A 10,448-nucleotide genomic window follows, 5' to 3' on the forward strand; every position below is an offset into this window, starting at 1 on the left:
AAACAAGCACAACTGAATATTAGGAGTTACATGTGAGAGTGGCATGGAGAGATACTGGTGGATTTAAGACACATGAATGTAGGCATATGTAAAGGAGATCATGCCCACATAAGAGACTGCTCTCCATGCACTTAATCAACAAAAGTAAGAAGGACAAGGAGTTCATAGGTCTATATAGGAGATCATCCCTAGATACATAGTAGGATAGACTTAAGTAATGTTGCTAAAAAGCATAAGAAATAGCTTTTAAACTTATCCCATTGTAGATCTAGATCTTTATTTTTTTAATTTATATTAAATCATCTTTTTTGTAAGATTTAACCTATTTAATACGCTCAAATGGCATTTTCCCTTCGATTTGAGTGGTTGGATAACTATATTTTGACATTAAATGTGAGAGTTATGGCAATTTGAAAAGTTGTCCCAAGTACTTTCGCTAGTGAAAGTACTTAGGCTTGCCTTCTTTCACAAGCTATCCCAGGTACTTTCTCTAGAGAAAGTACTTGGGCTTGCTTTCTTTCACATCAAGTTATCCTAGTTCATGTGCATGCAGAGGAGATCTTGTTATCTTAGGGACTCCTCCTTATAAGTACTTTCCCTAAGGGGGAAGTAGAGAGGAAAAGAAGGTCATGGTAATGTAATGGAGAACATGGCCATGCTAGGGACTCTTCCTAGTAGGTACTTTCTATACAAGTAAATAGGGAGGATATGAAGGTCATGTGTGCTCGTAGAGGAGGTCATGTGTGCTTGTAGAGGAGGCCATGCCGAGAAATTCTACTAAACATGTATCCCCACTAACCCTTTTTTTTAGTATGTTGTATAATTTCTTGGATGAATATATGAATTAATGCATGTGGAAAATTATATCTCGGCATTTTTAACTCGGAGGTTTTAGCTCGGTAAATGCATAGAGACCCAAGCAATGGCCTAGAGACCTCCTTCAAGAGTATTTAAGCCAAGGGGTAGATCATTAATATGGACTATTGGTTGCTAGTCGTTGTTTGTGAAGCTTTTGCTTCCCTTTCTCTTGGGCAGTCTTTGTGGCAAATGCACTTTGGGTTTCCATTGAAGGGTGGGTGACTGTAGAGTAACACGAGTTAGGAGTTGGTGCCGTGGTGATTTGGGGACCCAAATGTGGCGATTGCCTTCATAGAAATATTGAGCCTATAGTAGAGGTTTTGGGATCCACCACCAGGAGGTTGTTGTTGGGCAAGGCCAAGGGTGTGATTGAGGATAGTTGGGACTTGGAGAGCATTTGGGCCGGCGTTTGTCCTGTACCCCCCCTGTGGGCTTGTGGTTGTCGAATTGGTTGCCTGTGAGAGGGGGACAAGGAGCTTGGGGTGTTGATGTATAAGGATGAGAGTTGGATTGTTGGGGGATCCACAAAGTAGAAGTGCCCTCACAATACCCTTGCGCTTTTAGGAGCCTTTTAGGTACCCATTGTCTCGCGAAGGTGTGCCCTGTGTGCATTTGTTAGTGTTGTTAGGAGGGTTAGTGTGGTTAGTTTTTTGTGGGGGGTCAGTAGCGTGGGTGGCTTGTGAGAGGTGGGATTGGGCTACCAAAATAAGCGGGGGGTAGTGGGGAGGATGTGAGAGGCGGTTTTGTGTTTGGAGTGATGAGAAGCCTCTTTTTGAGAGTGGGATGGATTTGTGTGGATTGGAGAGTGGAATGATGGTGATGAGTGGAGGGGTGATTTCTTGGCAATGAGGGAGTAACAAGTACGAGTTCTTCATCTGTCATGAGGACTGTAACTTGGTCAGAGGTGCCAAATGTAGGGTAGCCGTCCTTGCATCCTAGTCTACGTTGCACCAGTTGTGTCCCATCTAACCCCTTCTGGAAGTATCTCTTCGTGCATGGTTCCTGCAGGTATTCCATAAAACTTCCCATCCAAGGGATTATTTCCAATGTGGAACAAAAGTGTGATTGTGTCTAAGCAGTGAACTTCTTAAGATGCCATTGTTGTGACCGTGGCAAGAGTATCTTTTAGTGGGGGTTCCTTAAGGGAAAGCCATGTCTCATGAGACATTAAATTGTAATTAGCCCTTGTATCTACAAGAGCTAATTTTTGGATGAAGCTCATCGAGGCAATCATTCCTAACCATAACCGAGTAGCTTTACCTCTCATTCTTCCTCTTCGAGGTCGACCACTCGGGCCATGTTGACCATGATATTTTTCGGCCTAAGCCTCGCTTTTAACCTCTTGTTGGGCTGCGGTTTTCATTTCTTCATGGTCCTTTTTTCTTTGTTTTTTGTCATGAATGGCCCTTAGGGTGGTTTTGATTAGTGGGCTATAGTAGCGTTTTAATCTGCTACCATTGAAATATCCCACCATTTTGACATTGTCGAGTGTCTGTATGCGCACAGTGCCTTATGGGGTAATCTCAGTGACTAGAAAAGGTCCTAAGCCTCTAAGCTTGAGTTTCTTTTTGTGTGTTTTTGTGCTAAATAGGGGGAACATGTCACCCTCATTCATTTTCTTATCTTTCAACTGGTAACATCAAACCATTGTTTACGCCTTAGCTTCTCGACAATCATGCTATATATTCAACTAGAAGATGTGTTTTGTCAAGCTTTTCAAGCTCGAACAAGCGACAACCCCTAATAAGACATTCCTCGTGATTTTCTTTTGTAGTATAGCAATGCATAAGCTTAGGACCAACAACTCCATTGGCATAACCACTTTAGTATCATATGTCAAATTGAAGGGTGTGGCATTGGTAGCTGTGCCTTGTAAGAAGTTTGATAGGCCTAGAGTGTTGTAACTTTTGTTCCCAATCGTTGGGCTAGCCTCAACAGTTTTGGTGAGAATGTCACACAAAAATTTGTTAGTGCTTTCAACTTGGCCATTAGCTTGGGGGTAATATGGGAAGGATTTTCTATGAGTGACAAGGAATTCTTGTAAGAGGAATTGGATTACCTCATTAATGAAGTGCATTCCATTGTCGCTCACAAGCTCAAGGAGGCAACCGAAGCACGTGCGATGACTGACTCGTATAGGAATTTCGTAGTAGAGCATGCATGAAATGGAGTGATCATAAAGCTTAGATTAGGCATAAATCATCATGGATTAATACAAGATCAAGATAATCTCATATCATGGCCATGATGCCTAAGTGAGTTAACCTCCCACCAAGAGGATAGCTATCAAGCTTGCCACCATGAGCCCTAGACCATGAAAGGCCATCTAAAAGAAAGGAGCCAAGAAAGGTTTCAAAAGGTAGAAAGGTAAAAAGTATAAAGGTTCCATGATAGTCCACAACATGAACCCCCCCTTTTATACTTGAGCCCATGACTAAGGCCCTAGACCTAAACTAAAGGTGTTGCTTCATTAGAAACCATCCCCTCCTATAATGATTTTGTCCTTGAATACAAAGGGTGGTTGTGCCCAAAGAAAAGATACATACAAGTGGATATGTACAAAAGCCAAAAATCACATCCATGGTGGAATGTCGATGTAGCGGAAGACCCATACATGAATCATATGACCCTCAAGGTCAAATGGAAAGGATGAAGGGCTCCCGTTCGATGATGAGGCTATCTATGCAACCACTTAGATCGAAAGAAAATCTGAGGTATGCAAAATCCAAGGCAATGGTCCCTCAATAATCTAGTGAAAGTGGAAAGGATAAGGAACCACTGTCGATGTGACGAAGCTAGTTGAGTAGCCTCCATGATCAAACAAATATGTATGGTATACACCCTGATCTGTCGAAGCTAAAATGGTAGTAGCTCCTGGGTCGCAAAAGGAAAGCTCAACTCCAAAGCCAAAGTAATGGTAACTCCTAGATCAAAAGGAAAGCTCGACTCCAAAGAAATAGTAGCTCTAGTGTCAAAAGGAAAACTCAAAAGTCCATCCTCACGACCACAGTGTGAATCTGGCACAAAAGGTATCCACTAAAAATGCTCGAAACTCCTGGCCAAAATGTCAAATGAACCTGGTGAAAAAGAAACATCGTGTAGGCCAAGACTGACATATGTCGTAGGTGCATTTGAATGTCGAGCCACATATCCAAAAACTATGCTCCTCAAGTGGCAAAGAATGCACCCAAAGGAAAATGTCTTGGCTCTAAAGAACATAGGCTCGTGTCGACATCCGTAGGAGCCAAAAGAACATATCTCAAGGTCAGCATCATGTGAGGATAAGAGTGAACCAATGCTATCATCCCATGTAGTATCACTCAAAATGTCAAAGACATGATCCACTACATCAATAGGTATATGGGCATGAGCCAAACCATGCACTACATCCTCATGTACAAAACCCTCTATGTGTGTATGATGATTTAAGATATCAATATACTCATCATAATCATCACTGAAAAATGAAGAGGTATCCTCACATGAGAGAAATTATGTCATCCCCTAAATCATCATTTATAACATCCCCAAGGCCTCCAAGGTCATCCTTATAAACATGGTCTATCTCCATCAATGATGCCCCTATGTGACCCATATCCCATGATAAATCTAACTCCAACAATATAGGATCTAAGGAGATGTCTAGATCAAATACAAATCTCTCAAGATCTAAAATCTCTCAAGATCTATACCATATGTTGTACTATGGATATGATCATCATCCATAAAATCACTAACCATGACAATCTCTAAAATCATCATCATGATCATGGTCTGTATTCATCAATGGAATCCATATATAACCTATATCCAAAGATAGGTCAATCTCTCTAATCACTGGATCTAGGAAAATACCACTCCTGCTCACCCATCCAGGATTGTTGTGACTTGGAGACCATCAAAGGTTATCGACAATGTAGCATTGAGCTCATCGCCTTTAAAATATTGTCTGAGCTTATTTAAACGAACTGTGGGAGTGCTAGTGATCTCATGGGGCTCAACGAGCTCCTCTTCCTCTAACTCATTAGAACTATCTAGCTCTATGGATTCTTGCATGCCTGCCCCAAGGTGTCCCTCCATCTAATCCTTCAGATCTTTCCAAAAGCTTGGGCTACCTTGAAGAAAGGTGCCAATGGGGATCTGGATCTAAGAAGAGAGGAAGGAAGAGAGACCAGTCTAGGAGCAGAGGTTGTTCCATGTGAGGAAGGTCGCCTTGGCTTGTTCTCACGCTCTTATTTGTATACAGTATTTGGATGGGGATCTCTATGTCCATTCTTTTAAGATGGTCATCCCCTAGGTTTTTGAGATATTCAACTACCCGATTTCCCTGGTGGGGGTTAGCTGTCGTAGTGGGTGCTGCTGCTTGTGCTGGCCCATGAGGGGGTGACTGGTCTAGGAGCTCTCTATTATATACTTGAGCTTCTTCAGGGGGTGGGTCTCATGTTGGAGATTGAAGGGCATGGCTCAAGGTGAGCAGTTGGAGACTTATCTTCTATCTGAGCTTGGTAGTCCCTAACCAATTCTTGGGCTGCCAAGAGTCTTTCCTTCCCCTCTATGGGATTTGGGTATTCGGCAAGCTTTTTAGGGAGCTGGTCAGTGTTAATCTGTTCCCTAGCTCAGATGGCTGTGTAGCAGATCTTCCTCTTCTAATGAAGAGGTTAATGCATGTGTGGTCGTGCCATCTTCCGAACCACCCTTAATAACTACCCGGCTATTCCCTTTGCCAGTTTTTGTGGTTTTCTTTCTTGAGCATCTGGTTGCTCATGTTTGTTCAGGGACATTCTTTGAAGATAATACCTTTTCTTGTCCTTGGTCTCGCAAGGTCAATGCCTCTTTTGAAGCATAAGCTACGGCTCTTGTCTATTTTGCAATTACGACATTGAGAGTGACTGTATGGATGAAGCTGTCTCTTACACTCATTAATTTAATGCTTGTGCTGGGATTAGCTTCACGAGCTTTTCATGTTCCCTGGTCTGAGCAGACAATCCTTATACATATGGTCTATCCCACAGCTAACACATAAAGGGGTTAATGAGGAAGCACCTACAGAGGTACTGTCCATCCCTTTCTTAATTGGACACTCAGCCACTTGGTGAGGTCCAATGCAATGGTAACGTTGCATGGGTGGTCATTTTGCCATTATATTCATGTCTTGGCCTTGTGGCATTGAGACGGCTAAGTACACTAGGAACATTTGGTCACCCTCCATCATGTAATAGTGGCTTAGAACTTGGGAGGGTGGACTGGTTGGATCCAACAGTTTGTAGGTAGGACCTTTAGGAATTTCCCCCTCATCCCCTTCTTCAAAATTTTTTGTCAAGGTTAGCTGACAAATAAGTGTGACTTGTGGTAATGGGGGTTGAAGTGGGAGAACTGGGGGTGGTAAGGGCATTTCAAGTACCCTCACACAATTCCTCTTTGGGCTAATTCTTGGCCTGGTTGAGGTCCAATGCAATGGTAACATTGCATGGGTGGTCATTTTGCCATTATATTCATGTCTCGGCCTTGTGGCATTGAGGCGGCTAAGTACACTAGGAACATTTGGTCACCCTCCATCATGTAGTGGCTTAGAACTTGGGAGGGTGGACTGGTTGGATCCAACAATTTGTAGGTAGGACCTTTAGGAATTTCCCCCTCATCCCCTTCTTCAAAATTTTTTGTCAAGGTTAGCTGACAAATAAGTGTGACTTGTGGTAATGGGGGTTGAAGTGGGAGAACTGGGGGTGGTAAGGGCATTTCAAGTACCCTCACACAATTCCTCTTTGGGCTAATTCTTGGCCTGGTTGAGGTACATTGTGAAGTGTAGGTGCTAGCAAGGCCAGTGGTTGCCTTAGGTTTGCAGGCAGAGCTTGAGGTAGAGCGCGGGCTTGAGCAGGCCTTTGCTGATAGCAGTTCGTGATTTAATGATTACCTCGTCTTTGTCAATATGTGCAATAGAGGGTGGAACAAGGTCATAAATGTGGACACTCCATTCTGGTATGGTTAGCTCGACAAATCGGGCACCATACTAGCTTCCTCTTTGAATAGAGATGGGGGTGTCCAACCCCATCCTGTGGTTCTCTAATGTTGGGTCATTTGCTGCATTAATGCAGTGACCAACTGCTCAACTTGTTGTCCAGAAGTGGACTCCTTACTCTTTCCATAGTGCTGGTGGTCTTGAATGAGGCTTTTGATGTACCATCATGGAGTTCTTGGGAACGTGTTCCCTTAAAGTTGTCCTCGAAGTCCATATCACTCTTGCGGCATTGCTCGAAGGACGTTTGGGCCAAGGCATACAAAGAATTGTGTAGGGGTACGTTACCCAGACCTTCTAGAAATCTCCCTATTACCTTTCATCAGAGAACTTGTCTCTAGCACTGCAACGAGAGTGGAGATATCTGACTCTGTTGATGTAATCTCGGATGTTTTCACCACATCCTTTTGTCTAACATTATGTAGCTCCTCAATAGGACTCCATCTAGTTTCCTAACGAGAATATCCAACCTTGAAGGCCTCTTTCAAGGCTTTGAAGGTGGCATTGTCCTAAGTTTTCAAGGACCTAAACCATTGGCCGGCTTTATCATCTAGGGTGAGGCCAAAGGCACTCACCTTAACTTGATCATCCACGTGGCCAAAGGCTTCACATATCTGGTTGGACATCTCTAAGTGCAGGATGGGGTCTCCAATCCCATTAAACTTAGTGATTAGCTTTGAGATGTTTGCGGGTTTATTCCACTCGTCTGGGTCTCGGTGCTAGTTGAGCTGGTGTTGGGGGCATGATGCCCGTAGCCACCCCCTCCCTATTTCCTTGGCTATTCTCAACATTTTCGGTGTTAGTCCTACCATGGCTAGAGCGGGTGTGTTGGCTAGGGAATGATGGGTAGAGGAGCGAAGCCAGGCAGATAATAGACCATTGGAGGAGCGAAGCCAGGCAGATAATAGACCATTGGAGGCCCTTGTCTCATGGGTGGGTTAGGTTGTGCCTCATGTCCACATGCGGTATCCTGGGTAAGCTCCCCGTGGTGGGTATTGTTGATATACAGGTGGCCCAGGTTGATGAGATGGGGCCGGGTAGGCCCTTTCTTGTTGGTATGATGTTTCAGGCCCTTAGGAAGATGGATCTAACCCTAGGTTTAGTATGGGTCTTTGGGCCCTATATGAATCAGCCACCCCTGAGATAGGCATGGCTCTCATGACTGGTGGTTGATTCTGGGTCTGATGGCTCACACTTTGCCGTGTTTCTGCTCTAGGATCTAGAGACAGCGTGGGCTCACTTTCCTGTTGGTGTTCCATACCTCTTGCCCCTGTGATGTGGCTCTTCTGACTATGTGTTACCCATGATAAAGTTGCAGACCCTCAAAGCAAGGCTTCTCTATGAATGTGTGGGAGAGCTAGGGTCTTGCTCCTGGTGTGGCAGGTGGTCTGTCCATACACTGAGCTTCAGGTTCTCATGTTTCAAGGTCAGGAGTTTCTCGTCTCGTGCTAGGATGGTCTTCGCTCTCACTAGTGCTATCAGAGAACGAGCACCGTTTGGCTCCAAGCTATATTGACCGATGGGTCTAACCTTATGAGCGAGAGAGCTTCGAGAGAGTTTATATCGTTAAAGAGAGGATTGTTTCACACCAATTTACCCGAACGGAGGTGTATGAATGTGTGGAATTACTATGCAGAACCCCCCCTGTGAACAGTCTATGTTTTTTTAAATGGTACGACCGTACGCTTTAAGATGGTTAGGGCATACGCTTCAGGAGGGAACGTGCGTACGCTTCTCAGAAGATGGCATGGGCATATGCTTCTTGGACGACACGAACGTGGCTTCAGGAGAGGGAACATGTATGTGCTTTTGGATGGAAAAGATACGGGCATGGCAAGGTTACAACGGACGTAAAAGGGAGAGATGGTACGGGCGTGGCACAAATGGCATGGTCATACGCTTGCTGTAGTCGGGACAAGAGAGAATGACATGGGCATGGCAAAATTGACACGAGCATGGCAAGTTAAAGGGAACATGTTGGAACGGACGTACACTTTTGGGAAGGAACAGCCGTGCGATTCAAATGGAACAAGCATATGCTATGAATGGTACGGGCGTTCACTTCTAGTTTTCAAGGATTTTTAGAGATTTTAATGCTACATGTCTGAATTCTACCACCTATAAGTATTCTCTAACAGTGCAGCTATACCCCTAGTTAAATGCAATTTATGCCTACTTATTAATGCAAATATTCTCTTTTTAATGCTCACTGCCAAATTAATGGCTTAAGATTTCACAATATTTACCCAGGAGGAATGGGACGGGCATGGCAAGTTTGCCACTGCTGTTCACTATGAATGGAATGGGCATTCGCTTCTTAGAGGTTCATCCAGAATGGGATTTTTGCCTACTTTCTTCCTCTGATTTTTGCAGATTCAAGTATCTTCCCAATATTTATTAGATTTTTGTTTTGAGCTAGAGCTAGTCTCTAGCTACTTATATATATTAATGCCTAGAATGCATAAAGAAACCTAATAATTTAAGATTAATTTGATGATTAAACTATGGTACGAACTTAATGAAAGATGAACAAAAAATAAAAAAATGTATGAATGTCAAGAGCAAAAATTGAACACTTACTTGTGTCTCCCGCCTTTGGTGAAGACTTCAATGCTCCATTGCTCTAGTTGACCTCAATAGCTCCATTGAACACAATCAATCAAACAAACAACACACATCCAAGTAGTGGATTTGCACTCCAACTGGGCCAAATATGAAGACTCTAGCAGATGAAATATGTAGAGGACCCTAAGCTAAGTGCTATCCCCGGCAGCAGTGCCAAAGATGTTAAACTAAAAATACAACCTTGCACATAAGAGAAGGAAAGAAGAAGAGAAACAACCATGCAAGGGTCAAGTCGTAGTGCACTTAGCCAACCCTAATGACGGTTAACTCCCCTTTGTGAGGCCGCTAGGGGCTGTCTCCCAGGTGGAGATTCAAGAGCTAGGTGAAGAGTAAGGAAGGAGGGATCTATGGAAAGCTCAACCTTCACTTTATGCCACATGCATGCAAGGGGGACTTTGATAGAGAGACGAGAGGGGAGAGGAGAGGAGAAGCTAGATCATCACCATCCCTAACATGTACACACCACAACAATCAAGCATGCAAGCATCAACAATATAAGCACGCATCCACAAGCTCAATAGAATGAGAGAGAGAAGCTAGATCATCACCATCCCTAACATGTACACACCACAACAATAACGCATGCAAGCATCAACAATATGAGCAAGCATCCAGAAGCTTTAAATGAGACTAATGGGATTGTCCATTTTCATATTCCATAAAATATCTTATATATAAAAGCTCTCTTTTTACAATGGCCGACCGCCCATTTACAATTGAGGGCCCAAAACTAGCTTCCTAGCTCTATGTCTCTTTCCTATGACTAGCATTACACAAGCCGTAAGCTCGGTCGTCCCATATCTCTTTTATCATTTAGCACTTTGTGCAGTTACAAAAAGATAAGTTAGAAGAAGCGTAGCCACGCTTGAAAAATAATGTTAGACAAATTGGCTAACACAAGCATGGGATGAGTTAAATTTAATATTAGAATCCAAGGCCAAAAATCATGAAA

This window comes from Cibotium barometz, chromosome 50 (genome assembly GCF_041138505.1).
Source record: "Cibotium barometz isolate CiBa-2024 chromosome 50, ASM4113850v1, whole genome shotgun sequence".
NCBI lineage: Eukaryota > Viridiplantae > Streptophyta > Polypodiopsida > Cyatheales > Cibotiaceae > Cibotium > Cibotium barometz.